Genomic DNA, 19,864 nt, shown 5'->3' with positions numbered 1-19,864 from the left:
AGAGAGAGAGAGAGAGAGAGAGAGAGAGAGAGAGAGAGAGACTGATTGAACCAACAACTAAATTAGCACTTTTCTACAGGAAGGCTTTTTGGAGTTGAGACTCAATCTAGAAGGTATGACAAATCAAGAGGATGAAGACCAGGAATGGTAGTACATAGTTTCAATCCCAGCACTCTGGACGCAGAGGCAGGTGGATCTCTGTGAGTTCCAGATAAGCCTGCTCTATGTAGTGAGTTTCAGGCCAGCCAGGACTATATAAAGAGCTCCTGTATCAAAGGAAATAAAAAAGATGACTGGGTATTTCTGGAGGCAAGGTGTATTTTCCAACCGTAAAAGAATTATTTATGGACACTAAAAAATTAGAGTTCTGGGGGCTGGAGAGATGGCTCAGTCGTTAAGAACACTGATTGTTCTTGCAGAGGACCTGGGTTCAAATCCCAGCACCCACATGGCAGCTAACTGTCTGTAACTCCAGTCCCAGGAGATCCAACAGTCTCTTCTGACCTCTGCGGGCATTGCACGACATGGGTGCACTTACCTACATGCAGACAATACACGTGTACACATAACATATAAATAATAAATTATTTTTTAAAAAAAAATTACAGTTCTGGAAACAAAATTAAGGGAGAATATCACTTTAGGGAATTTGTGTTTTGCTTTTTCTTTCTTGTTCAGAATTCATTTGAAATTTAATTTGATAGATTGGGTTGTTTCAAAAATTTTTATAGTACACTTAGGATAACGAATTTCAGTGATAGAAAATGAAATAACATAACAGTGTAGTTATCTTAGGATACTAATGCTATAGGTATACCAGAGATTGGAAAGGGGATGTGGCTCAGGGGTAGAATGCGTGTTTGGTATAAAGGCCTTGAGCTAAAAATTATTTCCAAAAGTAAAATATATGTATATCCATGTATGTTTACATACGCAAGTATGATATTCTCCAAAGTACACAATTGAATATAAGCTTGAAAAATAATTCACTGACAGTTTCAGAGGTAAATTTTAATTATGGCTCATTTTAATAAATTTAAAATAAAAAAAACCAATTACAGCAATGCTTCTTACAAATGAAAAAAAAAAAGAACAAAAACCTAAACTATAATTATTGGGTGGAGAAATGGACCTAGGATGACACTGTAACTGTAAGTGTTTTTCAAAAGATGTTTCCAATTAACAACTAGTTGGTCCTAGGAACTAGATCCAAGGTTCTAGAATCCCTGGGTCAGAGCATCTCAAAGCATATACAGTCCACATTTGAATCCTGCCTCATGTCATTTTTCCTGTAGTGCACTGCAAAGCATCAATCTTGAAAGTTCTGAATGGAGACACCATCACGGTTTAGTAGTTCATTACTGAAAGTGTTTATGGTGAAGACAAGAACAACTTTCGGTTACTTAACGTACTTGTATTGTACATTTGCATCCAAAAGCTGATTGAATTTAATTTGACTAGTGAGCTACCAGTTTATAATCATGCATTCTGATCAGGCAAGACTTCTCTATTCTATAAAAATAAGGGTCTGACGGGAAATATATTGGAGTTATGTGCTCACATTTTTTCCCAATATATGATCAAAAGTTTGGAGGCCCCTGGAGAGATTTGAATTCTAACCTCTTACAGAGCAAAACCTCATTTAATGATTCTACAGAGGTAACTGGTGTTCTAGTTTTATGCATGGAGAGTATTTATGGAAAGACTGGGGAACCAAACTCACAAGAAGGTAAGAACAAAAAAAAAATCATTTTAAAAGTCTGTAAAAATTTGGACATCAGTAGATGTCTAAATACAGAATTCCAGCTTTCCTACCCCAGTAATCTAGGTGTTTGTACAGTAACTGCACCATTAAAATGAGCCCTTTAAAAATAATTTTCTTAATATTTGTTTCTTGTTCAAACCATACCAGATAGGTATATTAATTGGTTTATCTATTGGGACTAGAACTCAAAAAAGTGAGGTCCTAGATCTGTCCTTTTCTGTTATATAAAGGCTGACAGTCAGAAAGGAGTGGATTCTGTTGTCACAGTAAAGTATTCTCAAAGTCTCAATAGTTCATAAAGAAGCAGTCATATGATTCCTCACATTTTCTAAACATCTCAGTGCACATCAGCCAGGGACTCTGCTGCCTGACTTTTAACTGTGCTTGCAACGGACATGATCACTTCTAATTTCAATGTCAGAGATACCATTATATGCAGGAGGTCCCCAAAATAGAGTCTAGAAGTTTCTGAATACTTGCAAGTTCAAAACTACTTCCAAAATAATGTTTGCCTGTTTGGGCTTATTTTGGTAACAACATAATATTTCATCTGCAATAATAATAATTACAATATTCTATATTGATGATGATGGTAGTAACTCATAATAATAATTACAATGATATTTTAAGGATAATGACACCTCTTATAACTTAGTTAAGAATTACACCCACAGAAATGATCTCATTTGCTATCCTGTATTTGAAAGATAAGAACTAATAGGTAGCTATGCAAGTCACTCATACACTTTACAGATAAAACTAAGAAATATTTTAAATATAAGTTACAGTGAATTAACAACATATATTTAACTCTGAATTTTCTGATGACTCTATAATATTTTTTAATGCTCATTTCCTTTCTGACATGTATCATTTCTTTCTGTATCAGTTTGATTCTACTGTTTATAACCTACAAAATTTTTAAATTTAGGTCAATGGTCACTGGATTTCATTGAGTTATTTATGTATTCTGGGAAAAAGTCTTTTATCAGATTCAAGATTTGAAAATATTTTCTCCTACTATGTTTTTTGACTTTTCATTCTTTGAACATGTCGTTTAAAGAGAAAATGTTTCAAGTTTTCTCCAAGCTCAGTGCTTTCACTAGGTCTTTGGAACTGTGCTTCTAATCTCAACACCATATATAAGAATAAGTTTTTCCTAAATGCTTCCTGATTAAGCATCATATTATCTGATCCTGATAGTTTTCCTATAGATTCTCTTTTAATTTTAAGATAGATAAGTATATAATTTTTACATATCATTATAGTCTATAAATGTATCTATATATCTAAAATTACATACTCATTTATTTTGAAATTTTCATTTTTTTAATATTTAAGTTTTGATTGAATTTTTGTATGTTTCATAAAGAATATCTTAATCATTTTTATACCCTCTTCTCCATTGGCCCCCTCTCACAGCCCCCCCTCACTGGATTTCATGCATTTTGTCATTTGTCTTAAGGCTTATCATGTCAAGTTAGTGTCCCCAGGCGTCCCTCAGTTCAAGTTCATCCACTGAGTCTAGTTAGCCTATCTAGAGTCCATCCCTTTAAGATCAGCTCTTCCTCACTCATAAGTAATCAGCTGCCAATAATTCTTGGACTAAGAATGGGGCCTGCTGTTCATTTCTGTGTTGGGCTTTTATCTGCCTGAGGTTGCATGGGTCTGTACATGGTGATATCATTGCTGTAGGTTCATATGAGAAGAGTCCCAGAGGCCCAAAGGACTCTTATTTCCATATGGTCATGCACGCCCTCCATTTGATTCAGCTGTAACCAATTGAAAACTATAATGAAAGTAAAACACAAATATTTATACTCAAAACTTAGGAAAAAAAAAGAAAAGAAAAAAAAAGGGAGAAAGCGAGTTGAGCTGAGCTGAGCACCAGCATCCATCTCTTTCTGCTTCCTGACAGTGGATGCCGTGTGACTAGCTGCCTTGCACTCAGCCACCATGCCTTCTCCTCCAAAGTATGAGCCAAAAGAAACCCTTCCTTCCTTAAAAAGAAAAAAAACAAAAGGCTAATTTGTATTCAGTCTTGCGCCAGTCAGTATTTTTCTTTCTTTCTTTCTTTCTTTCTTTCTTTCTTTCTTTCTTTCTTTCTTTCCTTCTCTCTCTCTTTCTTTCTTTTTTCTTTTTTTTTTTTTTACAAATGTCATTTAGCTTTCTAGGTTCACAGAGGCTTTTAATGAAAGAAGTTATTTAGAGTTTCCATTTTTCTGGATAAAAAGACGACTGATGTTGCTTGCCTATGGTAGGAAGAGCGCAAAGCGATGCATATTTCTTGCTTTTCGGCAGGGTTTGAATCAAGGTGTCAGCAGAGCTCCACTCTTCTCGGCTCAAAGGGAGAAGCCACTTTCAGGCTCACTCGTAGTTGGGAGAACTCATTTATGTCAGACCTAAGACAGAGGTCTACTCTTTCCTGATGAGTTCAGCCAGGACCCTCCCTTGACTCTCTGACGGTGGTACACTGGTCTATCCATCTGGAAACCAGCAATGGTTTGCTGAGCCTTTCCCCACACCCTATCTTTCCTGACTTTTGTGTCTGCTGTACCTACAACCACTGATTGCATTCACTCTCCTGTTCATCTTGTGCTGTGGAGTTTTTCAGACATGACAGGATGGTAATATTTCAAGAATGCAGAAGCTGGCCTGAAAAATCTTCCTGACTTCTTTTCAGTCAAAAATCAAGATTTTTTAAAATGATAAAGTCAGAACATTTTTATAGGTCACACCTATGAATAATATATATAAATATGTATATACTCTGTCTGTATCAAAATTTTGTAAGATTTGAACCAGACTCTCATTATGTCATCCCATCTGGCCTGGAAATCATTGTGTAACTGAAGCTGGCCTCGAGTGTCTGATGCTCCTGCCTCATCTTATTTATTGCTAATATATATATATATATATATATGCATAAAATCAGGTAGAAATAGTAAGTGGGGTATAGATGGGGGAGGGGGTCTAAATATGATAAAAATACATTGATGAAATTGACAAAAATTCAATACTTATTTTAAAGTTATAAGCAGTAGGAATTTATTGCTCACAGTTCTGGAGGCTGAGAAATCCAAGTGTAAGGCACCAGGCGACTTGGTGTGTAGGGAGAGGTGCTCTTGCTGTGTCCTCATTGTGTCCCCCAAGTGTTTTTTCACCGGGGCACTAATCCCATTCACTAGGACTCTACCATCATGCCTGCTTCAAATCCTACATGCCCTAACTCTTCATGATGTCACAGTGAAGCTCTCACATGTGATTCATTTGGAGGGACACATTCAGACCCTGAGGATACATACAGAAAGGCTAACAGGGATTGAGACAAATTCTTCCCCATTTTAAGAGAAAATCACCACTTATTTTTTAGACATCATAGGAAATTTTTTTTACACATCAATAAAAATAAAATTTTTTAAAGGAATTACATATCCAGAAGTTCTACTTTTTACTCCAAGGAACCAACTTTTGAAATGAACTTAATATGTGAAGAATCTTAACCGAGATGAAAGTCCTTAACCTAAAAATAATCCCTGGAAATAGAAGGTAAAGTAAAGGCATCAGACCATCCAAATTTTCTGTGTTTTTCACTGCAGGTATCTATAAGCTGATGATGATTATAGATATGACATCATCCATAGGGTACACCCTGTGCCAAACATACTACATTCTTTAGACCAAAATATTTTTGTATAGACATACAGATTCACTAGCTTCAGAGCTGGCCTGAGTCTATGGACAACAGATGAGAGAGAGCACACTGGAGTTAACAACTCCTGCAGAGGTCCTGCTTCCTCCCCAGGATGTCCAGCTGGAGAGTTTACACACATACACACACACACACTTTTTTTTTTTTAAAAAAAAAAAAAAAAAAAAAAAAAAAAAAAAAAAAAAAAAAAACAGGATCCAGGACTGCCAAAATGATCCCAAACAATTAAAAAAAAATGCTGGCGGCATTACAATCCCTGATCTCAAAGTATATTACAGATTTATAGGAATAAAAAGAGCCTGGTACTAGGATAAAAACAGATACATTGAAGAGTGGGATAGAACTGAGGATCCAGATTTAAATCCACACATTTACAGCCACCTGATTTTTCACAAAGGAGCCAAAGTCATACACTATAGAAAACACAAAATACTCAACAAATTTTGCTGGTTAAACTGGATAAGGACACATAGGGGAATGAAACTAGATCGCCATCTCTCACCATACACATAACTTAACTCCAAATGGGTTAAGAACTTCTGCAGAAGACCTGATACCATGAACCAAATAGAGGAGAATGTAGGGAATACATTGGAACCTGTAGGCACAGGAAAGGACTTTCTGAAGAGGATACTACAGCACAATCAGGTCCAACAACTGACAAATGGGTCCATGTGAACCTAAAAATGTACTGCACACCAAGGAACACCATCATTTGAATGAAGAGGGAAAATGGGAAAAATTCTTTACCAGTTATTCCTCTGAGAGTGTAACTAGCATATACAAATACATTCAAAAAATCCAAACAGAAAAATAAAACAACCCAATTAAAATGTGTGTTAAAGACAGGAACGAAGAGTTCTCTAAAGATGAAATGCAAATGGCTGAAAACTGAAATGTTTAACATTTTTAGCCCTCAGTGAAACAGAAATTAAAACCACTTCATGATTTCATGTTTCCCCACTCAAAATGGCCAAGATCCAAAACACTAAATGTGATAAATGTTGGTAAGAATGAGGAGAAAGATAACTCATATCCACTGCTGGTGGTGGTGCAAACTGGTGCAACCACTAAGGAAATCAATGTGGAGATTCCTCAAAAAGCATAAAATTGATCTAGCATATAATACAAGCACATTACTCTTGGGCATAGACCCAAAAGTCTCTATAACCTATTATAGAAATACCCACTCACCCATGTTCACTGCTTTCCCTTCATAATAGTCAGAAATTGGAAACAACCTAGATTGCCATCAACTGACAAGTGGGTAAAGAAGGTGTGGTAGAGATACAAAATGGAACAGTATTCAGCTCTTAACAAACGAAATCTGCAGGTAAGTAAATTGAACTGGAAACAATCCCAACTGAGGTAGCCCTAATGCAGAAAGATGAACATTGCAAGTTCTCTTCTCATAGCTGGATGTTAGCTTTGACATTTGAGATGTGCATGTTTCTATTTGAAAATCCACAGAAGTCAGGAAACTAATATATGGCCGTGGGGGGGGGGGGCTTCCTGGGAAGAGAGATATAATGCAGTGCATAAAGGTGGAAAGGAGAATAATAAAGCAGGAAGGGTTAAATCGGGTCACGAATGGGAGGGCAGGGCAGAGGAGGGAGTATGGGGATGGACAAGGAATACTAAAGGCCTTTAGTAGAAGGCATACAGAAACCTCCCACTATAGAAGCTTTTAAAGTATATACATATAAATAATAAAAAGAGATTAAAAGGAGTTACCTTACAACAGGGGGAGATTGCCCTTACTAGATATCATCAGCTAACAAATTAAAACCCCAATGCCAAGAGTGGACTCTCCTGAAGCTATTGACCAGGGGTCACACAGACCTTCAGGCACTACTGACCATTGCTGCTGTTCTTGGTTACCCACCAGAGTTTGACAGTAAGACCCTAATGTTGAAGACACTACATAAATGAACTGTAGAACAAACAAGGAGAAATCAAGCTGCTGCTGACTTTAGAGCCTCATCTCTACTGGATAGCATTTACAGTGCTGGAAGGTGCTACACATGCTCCTGGAAGGAAAAAAAAAAATCATCAACTTTACCCAGCTGTGAATCCTGTGAAGTACAACAACAGGCCCGGCAATATATGCTAACTAGTGCAATAGTGGCATGAATCATATAGGAGTAAGCAATCACTCTCTAATTGGATTTAAGATCCACTTCATAGGATAGAGCCCATACCTGACAATGATTTCAAGCTTTGGAACCTGAGGCTAGACAGGACACGGGGAATATGTGAGGGCATAATACTAGTTGTCTACTTAGTAGTTACAGTATTAAACTTACTCCTAGTGACTTATGCCCATAGATTAATGCACCCTTCAAGTCTCATTAGAGAAGTTTCCTTATGCAGCAGATGCTGATTACCACAGAAACCCAAAACTGGCCAATGTGCAGAGACTAGGAGGCTACAGAGTGCTTATCCCTGAATAGGAAGGACACCAATATCAAACTTCTGCCTCCCAAGTTCCAGGGATCATTGTAGTAGATGAGTAGAAAGACTGTAAGAGACAGTGGTGTTGAATGGTTACCAAAAAAAAAAAATCTATTTTTTTTCCAGACAACTGGTCAGTTACTTATACAAACTCACAAAAATGGTGACAGCATGCACAAGTCCCATGCAAGCTCAAATTAGAAAAAATCCCAGCACAGACATAGGGAAGTGAATAATAATCCCTAACCCTATATAAGGAACTTTTGGTAATCGATGTTGCTGGGATGGGGAGAGATGGTGTCTTTCAACTCTTTCAAGGATGGAATTCTTGGTAGGTTAAGCACGTCCAAGTTGATTGATCCACACTGAAGGATAAGAGAGAGAGAGAGAGAGAGAGAGAGAGAGAGAGAGAGAGAGAGAGAGAAACATTAAATTGGGTGGGGCCAGCAAAGGGAAATACAGGTATGTGAGGGAATCTAAATACCTTCAAATTAGATAGCATGAAAAAAAATTACAAAAATTCATTTAAAATTAATAAAGTCAGTAAATAAAAATAAAATTAAAAAGAAGCAAAAATAAGCCAGGTGAGGTAGCATAAGCCTCTAATCCCAGCACTTGGGAGGCAGAGGTAAGATCTCTATGAGATCAAGGCCAGCCTGATCCAGATAGTGAGTTCAAGGTCAATTGGGCTACAGGGAGACCCCATCTCAAAAAGAAAAAAAAACCAAAAAGGAAGAAAAACTCGAGAATGGACGTGAGGTAAACACAAGCCAAGGGCCTGGCAGAGCAGATCAGAGTGAGCTGAGGGAAAAGTAGGTGCTCAGAGGGCTGCGTGAGGTGAGTTGGGAGAAGACTTCCTATAGGGAGTGAGTCTTCAACTGGGCAGTGGAATATATATAAATATATATATATATATATATTTGCTAAATGAAAGTAATGTTTTGCATGCACAATGGTGCACACCTATAATGTTATACATTTTACTGTTTACATGACATTGTATTTTAAAATATATGTTATTAAGGGCAATATTTAATGAGTGTATGATAGATACTGTTTTGTATTATTTGGATATTTTACAAAGTCACTTTAACTTCTGCTATAATTAGGACATGGAATGTCCTTTGGTCGTCTGTGTGATGAAGACTTGCTCTCCAGTGTGGCTTTTCCAGCAATGGTGGATTAAAGAGCTTTTGTGAGGGCTCTAGTTTGTTGGGGGTGTTCCCCCAGTGGGGACTGTGTGTCCCTGAACTCTGCTCTCTTTCATTCCTTAGTGAGGAGGTTAGTATTGTCATTTGTATTTTTATTTCCTGGCACACAATCCCATCCTATGCTCTTCTGTGAAAGGCCCAAACGATGGAGCCAACCAATCACAGACTGAAACCACTAAAACTGTGTACCAAAATTAGCCTTTACATTGTAAGATGATTATCTCGGGTATTTGATATTGTAGTAAACAGGTAATCCTAATAAATAAACGTTAATAAAAACCAACAACACTTCTCTCCTTCCAAGGAGATTTGTCCAGTGTCATCTTACTACCTTCAAGATGTTTATGTGTAACAGCATCCTGAAGGGGGTGGTGTGAAAAGCTACTCTGATGTATTTTACACCAGCAACTATATAGACTAACTCTCTATGCCTTCTGCTTACAACTCTCCATCTTGACCAAAGTAGTCAAGACTCATCCTACAGGAAAGTCAGTCATTTTTCTCCTTCTCCTCTTCCTCCTCTTCCTCCTCTCCCTCCTCTCCCTCTTCCTTCTCCTATTGCTCCTGTTCCTCTTCTTTTTTTTCATTGTGTGTGTGTGTGTGTGTATTCACATGCAGGTAGGTACACATGTGAGTATAGGTACACATGTGTGCACATGCATGTAGAGGCCCAACATTTTTGTTGGGTATCTACCTCAATCACTCTCAGAGCTCTTTATTTGTTGAAACATGGTCTCATACTCAACCTGGAGCCGTGGGACTCTGTCTAGCTAGCTAGCTTGCCTCAGGATCTCCTGTCTCTGCTAAGATTACAGGAGGGCTTGCCATACCTGGCCAACTTTTACATATCTTCACACTTGTGCAGCAAGTTCCTTATCCAATGAGGTATTTCTGTAGCCCCAATTAGGTAGGTGTATCCTGGGAAGCCAAGCCGACAGCTATAGATATTAATACACAATGTGTTCATGACAATCACAGAACGTATGACTGCCTCCACCAAGTTTCACAGCGAGGATGCCTCCTAAGGAAAAGCACAACAGAGGCTGGGAAGCTGAATCTGTGAATAACTGAGCCCACCAAGTCTTCCCTGGTTCGACTAAATGTCTTTCAATATCCAGAAAATACTACTTTGCTGCACCGCCAAACAAAAGGAAGTACTGAAACCATCTGCAAAGGAAAAGTTTTACTATATCGTTCACATAGCTATTTTAATAAGCTCAAATTATTCTCTTAAGCATTTATATTTTTCCATTTGCAGAATGAAATCAATCTATCCCAATATCTATGTTAAACAAAGACTGAATTGCATGATATACATAAATAGCTCTCAATTAACTGGTGGTTGAAAACTCAAGAATAGAATTTTAATGAGTTTTGAAAAATCAAAAAGGGATGGGGCTCAGCAGTTAAGAGCATTTTCTGCTTTTGCCAAGGGGCTTGGGTTCATTTCCCTGCACATAGCTGTCTGTAACTCTATTTCCAGTGAATATGATGTCCTCCTTGTATTCTGTGAGTACCAGACAGGCACATGATGTACTTACAAACATCCAGGCAAAACACTTATACACATTAGATAGATAAATAGATGGATGGATGGGTGAATGGATGGATGGATAGATAGATGATAGATAGATAGACAGACAGATAGATAGATAGGTGATAGATAGATAGGTGATAGATAGGTGATAGATAGATAGATGATTGATAGATAGATAGATAGGTGATAGACAGATGATAGTTAGATGATAGATAGATAGATATAGATGGTAGATAGATAGATGATAGATAGATGATAGATGATAGATAGATGATAGACGATAGATGATAGATTATAGATAGATAGATGAATAGATAGATAGATAGATAGATAGATAGATAGATAGATAGATAGATAGATGGTAGATAAAATATTTTAAAGCCATTTTAAAATTTCAAAAAGGTAGGTTGGGCGTGTTACATAGTCATTATCCTAGTGCTCAGGAAGCTGAAGTAGGAGGATCCGAGTTTAAGGTCAGAGGGAAATATGCAGAAACGTGATTCAAAAAACCAAAGTGAGGTTGGCACATTGAGTTCTAGTTGAAGCCACTTCAAGATCATAATGACCTGGATTTCAGTAAGTAAGGCTGCAAATGTTGCCTCCTGAAGAAACCTTCTCTGCATTTTCCAATTCTTGAGATGATTTGTAAAGATAAACTATCACAAAGACAGCTCAGGATCACTGAAACACTTTTAGTAAAATTAAATTTTTATGTCCCTTATGAAGCCACAAACAATATGTTAGCAAGCTACTGAAGAGTACAATCTCTGAAAATTTGCTAATTACCACAGTTGTTAGTTTCCTCATGTCCTTTTAATTGTATTGCTTTAATCAGTTCTGTGTGCACAAATCAGATAACTCGTTCTAATAGAACTATTCTCAAAAACAGACAAATTAACTAAGTGTAAATTATACTTTTATGAGTCAAGTTTGAACTTACACACACACACACACACACACACACACACACACACACCATGAATAACACAGCATTTACATGGGGAAAGCTAAATGCAATTTTCCTTAATTCTTCCTTTGTTCATTTTTGAATTTTTGAGACAAGTCCTCACTCTGTAGCCCAGGCTGCTCTAGAACTCACTATGTAACCCAGACTGGCCTCATACTCCTGGTGATCCTCTGGCCTCCAAGTGTATGACTTGACTTTACCTCCTAGATTTTGGTTTATTGGAGTAATAGTCAATTTCTACGTAACTTAGTTCCAATTTGACTTTAGAAGACACCTTATTTAATTATGAGAAACTAAAACTGCATGAGGACACCTAAGTAGACAGACGGTAGTAAGAAAAACTTGTACAAAGAACATGAAGTTTTCACAAACCTCCACATGCCTGTAGTTTTTTAAGGTATATTTTATTGAATTTTTGTATATTTCATACAAAACATCATAATCATCTTGATGCCAGATCATTAGGAGAGACCTCACTAGCTGGCTGGCAATGAGATGGTAGGGGATGATATACTGCCATTCAGGATGGTACTTTCCTACTATTAGGAACATATGAGGTTATAGTTTGTGATTTATTATCACAGAATTCCCTAGTGTCCTAGTTTGTTTCTCCATTGCTGTGACAAAACATCCAGATCAATACCAACTTGGAGAGGAAAGGGTTTATTCAGCTTACATCTCCTGGGTCACAGTTCATCAGGGAGCTCAAGGTAGGAACTCAGGGCAGAAACCTGGAGGCAGGAGCTAGAGCACAGGCCATGGAGGAACACTGCTTACTGACTTGCTCTCCTGGCCCCTGCTCAGCCTGCTTTCTTAAACAACACAGGCCCAGCTGCCCAGGGGAGGCACCACCCACAGTGGGCTGGGCCCTCCCACATCACTCAACAATCAAGAAGATGCCCCACAGATATGGCCACAGGCCAGTCCAATGAAGGCAATTCCCCAGCTGAGGCTCCCTCAACCCAGGTGTGTCAAGTTGACAGTAAAGCTATCCAGCACACCTAGCAATCCTATAAAAACTTTCTACAGTATACTGACTTCTTTGCTCTTATTATGTCCCCAAAGAATCTCAAATGCCTCAGAAGACTGTCACAAAAATAAATATTCTAAAACTATACAAAAAAACCTATATGGTTTTATTTCTGTTAGGATCAAGACTGTTTATTTTCTCCAATCAAACACAACACTAGTTATAATCAGATACCATGAATTTTAACTGAGCAGTTCCTAGGAGCCTGGTATGTGCTCCTGTTTTATAAGCAGTAGCTCTTTCCTTAATACTTCTGAAGATCTTAAAGAGTAAATGTCAGCTAGATGTGGTGGTACAAGAAATCCCAGCACACTGGAGGGTGAGGCAGAGGAGAGGAGACCAGCCTGATCTACATCGTATGATATTGTCACAACTAAAAAAGAAGGAAAAGAGGAGGGAGAAAAAGAAGACAAAAGAAGAGGAGGAGGAAAAGGAGAAAGGAGGAAGAAAATTAGGAAGAGGAGGGAGACAAGTGATGAGGAGACGGGGGAGAAGTTTAGTTCTTTCTAAAATAATATTACTTTCTTAGCTTTCTTAAATCCACTTAGCAACCCACAAGTCTGAAACAATTATTGAGAAACTTCCTTACTGACACAGCTCGGAGTATATTTGTTAAGATATGACTGAAGACAGCTTCATTTTCTGTTATTTTATTTTATGTATATGAGTGTATTGCGTGCATATGCGTAAGTACACCCATGCTGTGCAATGCTTGAGGAGGTCAGATAACAGTGTTGGATTACCCTAGATATGGAGTTACAAATGGTTGCTCGCTGCCATGTAGGTGCTGGGAATTGAACCCAGGTCCTCTGCAAGAGCAGCCAGTGCTCTTAAGCACTCTCAGCCACTGAAGATAAATTCTTATATTTCATCTTTAACTGCTTAACTGAGGCATAATTCATCAGTAATAAATCAACTAGTTTTAAGTGTATAATTCCAAGATTTTCAGCCAAATGTGTGCAGTGATGTGACTATTCAGACTGCCATCAGAACTCCATAACTCCAGATTTGCCGATAACACCTGTTAATCCATCCCTCAACCTCCATTCAACACTCACAGCCACTGGTATGTTTTCTACTAGTAGAACGTCATCTTTCTTAGAACAGCACACATATGAAATTGCAGCATTCTCTTGCGCTTGCTGGCTCCTCTGACATGTTATAAAGTGTTTGAGAATTTCATTAGAAACAGTAGGCATTATACATAGACACATGTTTTGAACTAAGACGTGTTTAAAAAAAAAACTTATTGATAAATGAATTATTTTTTATTTATTTTGTCTTTTTTTGAAACAGGGTCTCCTTGTAGCCCCAGCTGTCCTAGAACTCACTATGTAGACCAGGCTGGCCTCGAACTCACAAAGATCTGCCTGTCTCCACCTCCCAAGTGCTGGGATTAAAGGCATGCACCACCACGCCTGGCCTTGATAAATGAATTTTTATCTTTTTGGAAATAACAGAAAAAAAGTTACTCTGGATGTCTGTGCATAAGCCTCTGTGCAGAAAAAATGATTCTTTTGTCTGGAGAAAAATACCCCTGAGTAGCAATACTGGACCATATAAAAAGTAAAAAATAATTTTTTCAGACCTTGGCGAAATGTTACACTGTCCAGCATAACTGATCCTATTTGTATCCCTGCCAGCAATGTGTAGGGTTTTGGTTTGCTACACAAGGTCCCCAGCACTGAGAGTGTGTAATCTTTCTAATGGGGGAATCTCATTACATTTTGAAAATTCTCTTCCCTGGTGAGGTTATGTCAAACATAATTTCAAGTGTTTATTTGCCATCCTCATAGCATCTTTTGAAAAATATCTGCCCAAATATTTTGCCTGTTGTTTATTAGGTTCTTTATCTTTATTGAGTTATGAGTTCTCTATATCATGTGAACACACATCTTATAGTTACTTTTTAAATAAATTCTCTTAATCTTCAGCTTCTCTCTTTGTTTTCTTAATATTGTCAGTTAAAGGAGAAAAAAGTGTTCCTGTTTTACATAGCTTACACATACAATCTTTGGCAAAGCAGTATGTAAGATTCTCCCAAGATTCTTCTAGGTATTTTGTGATGTTAGCCCCTACTTTTAAATCTTGGATAATTTATAACTTAATGATTGCATGTGGTATGGAGTTATAGTTAAGATTTGTATTGATATATAAATAACTGTTCAATAACTAACTATCCAAAATATTATTTCTTCATTTAATTCTCTTAGTCATTTGTTTAGATGGCAAATCATATTTGTATAGAGGTCGATTTCTGGGTTCCTTTTTCTATCTCAATGATCAATATTTATATATTTAAACAAAAATTACACTGTGTAGATTGTTACAGCACTGCATTGTCTTAAACTCATGTGGGTACATATTACAACTCTGACTTTTTCAAAGTGCTTGGGCTTTTCATGATTTTTTTTCATTTTTCCTTCCTACATTTCCTTCCTACATCATAACTAGCTTGTCAACATTTGCAAAAAAACCTAATAGGTGTTTTGAATAGAATTACATTCATTTTGTAGATTATTTGGTGGAGTATTGATGGAGCATTAACATGACAGACAAACCACCAATTTACAGAATGCTGAAGTTTTCTAATTTTTCTTAGCAATGTTTTGGAACACTGAAAGTCTTCAGATCTTCCACATATTCTATAAAATAATTTGTGTGTATTTAATTATTATAATTACAAGCAAACGGTGGTTTTAATTCAATTACAAAGACTTCATTGCTCCCATAAAAATCCAAGTTGTATTCATTAACATTTCATATCACAACTTTGGTAAATCCACTTGGTAATTTGAATAGAATTTTGAAAACTCAAGATTTTAAGACCAATAGGTCAGAGGGTTCTGTTGCTTCCTTCCCTCCATGTTCTCCTGTTTTCTAAGACTCCTTGGACAGTCCAAGATATGAACCATCTTTACCCTGTTCCTGTAGTCCAAGGAATCAGGCTTTGCTCTACCAGAGAATATTGACTAGAAATTTACAAGGATGTCTGTGTGTGTGTGTGTGTGTGTGTCTGTGTGTCTGTGTATCTGTGTGTGTGTAAAAAAAAGTCTTCTTTTAGGATTTTGAAAAATTACGTCTATGTGTGGGCATGCCTGTGTGTCTGTGTATCTGTGTGTGTGTAAAAAAAGTCTTCTTTTAGGATTTTTAAAAATTATGTCTATGTGTGTGTGCCTGTGTGTGGCCATGTGTAACTATGAGTACAGGTACTTCAGAAGTCCAGAAGAGGACGTCAGATCCCCTGGATCTTGGGCTTTAGGGAGTTATAAGCTCCCTGGCATGGGTACTGGGAACTGAATTCAGTTCCTTTATAGAGTAGGTACTGGCTCTTAACTGTGGCGCTGTCTCTCCAGTCTCCTACTGCTCTTTGTCACATTTCAGAAGTTCACCTCTACTCTAGTTTGCTGAATTTTAGAAACCCATAATTGCATTCTAAAATTTTCTATTTTTTCCCTTTAAAAAGTCTAATAATCTGTTTAAATATGATACATAATTTTCCAGTTAAAATAGCCTAGCCTATGGAAAGTTACCCAAGCACCTCATTGCCTATAAAAGATGTCTGACTTCCCTTGGCTGCTGTCTCTGCTCCATGAGAGGCAGACCAGTGGTCTTTTTGCTCTCAAATAAACTGCTGCCCCTCCCCCAAAAAATAAATAAATAAAAAATAAAAAGGTCTAGCACTCTTAAGAAAAATCTATCTGGTTGTAATATCTTCTTACATTTTCATTTCTGAAAGGTTTCTGAAAATGCTTATATTGGCTGTGTGTGAGCAAACTGGTCTGCAAATTATAAAAATTATTATCTCTCTTTATGTGATAATTTGATCTGATTTACATGTCATAAGATGTATTAACTATTTTCTCCATTTTCTGGGAAAGTCTATAATTTTGGCATTTCTTTTTTAATGTTGGTAAATTCATCATTGACTACATTTGGTCACAGAGCTGTTTGTATTTTCATTTGTTTTGTGAAACCTGATGAACTATTCAATTTAAAACAAATCAATACAGGTTATACATGTTGTGAGTAATGGGATTTCTAGCAAAGAAAAATGTAATCCAAAAAGTAAATGGCATGTTTCTAAGTGAGCGTGTTACAGCAGACATTAAAAGAGAAATTGGCAATTGTTCAAACTAGCCTGGTGTAGTGATTCACACTACATTCCCAGCACTCTGCAGGCCGAGGCAGGAGTATTACCATGGTTTTCAGATCAGTCTAGATTAGACAATACTACATGTTAAATTTCAGGACAGGCTGTGTGCTACAGTGGAAAGCACTATGTAAAAAGTAAATAAAATAAAAAAATAAAATAAAATAAAATAAAACAATAAACTAGTGAAAATGAGAGCTCGGCATCACAGTCAGAAACACAGCTAAGCAGTGCTCACAGAGAAATCTACCTGAGAGCTATTGTGCTTTAGTACTTGCCTATGTGGTTTCTGACCAGAGATGTACCATTCTCCTCATATTCATTCTTTTCCCCTTTGAGGTGAGAGTTGGTAGCTTACGGTCCTAAAGCAAATTTCATTTCTTTTATTCTATCACAACTAGAAGCCTATTAAGTAACATCCGCTTAAACCAGTCAAAGGCAGATCTGCTTCAAACACAAAGAATATAATGAACACACAAAGTTTAGTTTTCTATTGCTTATAGAAATTATAACTAGAATATTGCATATTTCAATTTCTACCAAAGGAAACTAAAATCAGCATAAATATTTATGGGTTGTATAGAGATCATTATGGAAATGATCACAATAAGCATCATTAACAGGTGGGAAGGATGACTCTATGGAACATCTGATATAATTTAAAACAAAGTATATAGTATCATCAATAAAATATTCTTGTCAAAAACATTAACTTGAAATTAAACAACTTTATTTTTTAGATAAGCCTTAAATCTTTGGAGAGTTTTTTTTTTAATTTTAAAAATATATTTTATTCATTATTTTTATTTTTTGTGTATGCATGTATTGCCTGCATGTAGGTAAGTGCACCCATGTCGTGCAATGCCTGTGGAGGACAGAAGAGGCTGTTGGATCCCTGGGGACTGGAGTTATGGACAGTTGTTAGCTGCCATGTTGGTACTTGGATTCGAACCCAGGTCTTCTGCAAGAACAGTCAGTGTTCTTAACCACTGAGCTATCTCTCCAGCCCCTGGAGAAATTTTAAGTTCAGTGAAAGCTGGGTAGAAAGTACAGAGCTCCCACATATGTTCAGGTGCCACATGAACCTTACCACCTGCACTACCAGCACTCCCAACTCCAACCCAAGTTCTGTTGAAGTTTTAATGGAAGAGTATGTTTGGATACCTCATTATCACCCAAGCTGCACTTGTTCTGTTAGCATTCATCCTTGTTATTGTGGAACCTGTGGGTTTGGACAAGGCAAAATACCATGTACTTATCATCATCATGTGATACAGAATAGATTTACTGTCCCAACTACTTACTGTGCTCTGTGTATTCATCTGTTCCTCTTCCCAATCCCCAATAACCACTGACACTACAGGAACAGAAACGTCTTATCATTGGAATCACACACTGCATAGTTCCCTCAGGTGGGATTCTACTACTTTGCAACACCCATTTATGGTTCTCATGTCTTATCATGGCATCATAACACAAACATTCCTCAATATTCCAGTGTCCAGTTATATGAAAATCTATCTACTCACTTGATAAAAGATATCTTAGTTCCTTCTTAGTTTTACAGGTAAAGTTGCTTAATGAATTACAGTGCAGGGATTTTTTTGTGGGCTCCTAACTTTTTACTGATTTGTGTAAAATAGTAAGGGACATAAAATTTCTAGATCTTGTGATAGAAGATACTTAGCTTCACAAGAAATTTTGAAACTGTCTTATAATGTGGCTATAGTCACATTTTTAGATAAAACTTCTAATTATTGAAAAGATAATATATTTATTTTCAAGTGGTTCGTGAAAAAAATGCAAGTGAAGCAAACACAAGTCAAGTTAGCAATTATGGATTTTAAGTGGAGGTATATACTTAGTACATCCGATCAACAGTTTTTTATCTATATGTCTGAAAACTTTCATAGTAATTTCTTAAAGGTCAAAATTTTCTAGACTATCTCAAATATTCGTTATGCTGTTTAATGTCAAAATAAAAACTTATAAGTATATTAAAAAGTTAACTGGTCATTCTCTAATGAGGAATGATTATATGTAACTGAAGTCACAGACTCAACATGAAGCCACATTTTGGTATATACTGAGAATTCCTGCCTCCTTTAATGAAGAGTATAGTCTTTTTCCTCTTCTTACATGTGAAACTTAGAAATAAGTTTCACTGGGGCTGAGGAGATAGCTCAGTGGTCAAGAGCACCGGCTGCTCTTCGAGAGGACCTGGGCTCTAGTCCCAGCACCCATATAGTGGCTAACAAATGTTCATAATTCCAGTTCCAAGCTAAAGAATTACCTTTGCTAAACTGATTTTTCTAAGACACTTCAATTTTTACACTGTAGGAGATTCTGGGAAAATTGGATAGTTTTTGCTGCTTAACTTCTAAAATAAATGCTTCTGTTTTTCCAAACTCAGCTAATTCACATACTGAGTTAGAAAGGGACACACGAGCCCAAAAGGCTGAATAAGGATTTTTATGATGAGGCTGAAAGGTGTCTGACACCAAGTCCAGTGTGAATTCTTCACAGCACTGATGACAGGGGAAAACAGGGTTATGATCATAGGTTTATAAACACTAATTTCGGCCTATCAGCTCAAAGAGCAAATATTTCATGACGTCAAACCAGCATTCATTTGTATATGAATATTTTCTTGATAGACACAATCAAGTCTTATGGACTTTTTAAATTATACCTGAGAAATTTTTTTAAAAATTATTTATTTAATAACCACATACTTAGAAGAAGCATTTCAGTACATCAGCATTGACATATTCAATAACAATTTTTTGAGCTAGGATGCATCTCTTATAAAATTGCCTGTACATTTTTAGGTTTACAGTTGAATTATTACAGTTATACAATATTGTACTCAGTATAAACCCTATAAGACATAAAATTAAATGAGGTTTTAACCTTTAAAAAAATCTCCATTCCATTATTAAAATACAGAGTTTCATGCAGAAAACTTCATTTTTAATGCAACTGACATTAAGATGTTTGCACATGTGTTTCTAATTTCAACATATGAGATTATC

The 19,864-nt window shown here is 36.7% G+C and overlaps 1 protein-coding gene across 4 annotated transcripts in view; it reads right to left on the bottom strand.

Moving 5' to 3' along the window:
- The window catches only part of Slit2 (slit guidance ligand 2), a 354,605-nt gene that overhangs the window by 204,330 nt on the left and 130,411 nt on the right, over nt 1–19,864 (bottom strand). The window lies entirely within an intron of this gene.

Source organism: Nannospalax galili, unplaced genomic scaffold (assembly GCF_000622305.1).
Source record: "Nannospalax galili isolate Female #2095 unplaced genomic scaffold, S.galili_v1.0 scaffold874, whole genome shotgun sequence".
Taxonomy (NCBI): Eukaryota; Metazoa; Chordata; class Mammalia; order Rodentia; family Spalacidae; genus Nannospalax; species Nannospalax galili.
The sequence above is the reverse complement of the archived record's forward strand: the minus strand, read 5'-3'. Positions and strand labels throughout refer to the sequence as shown.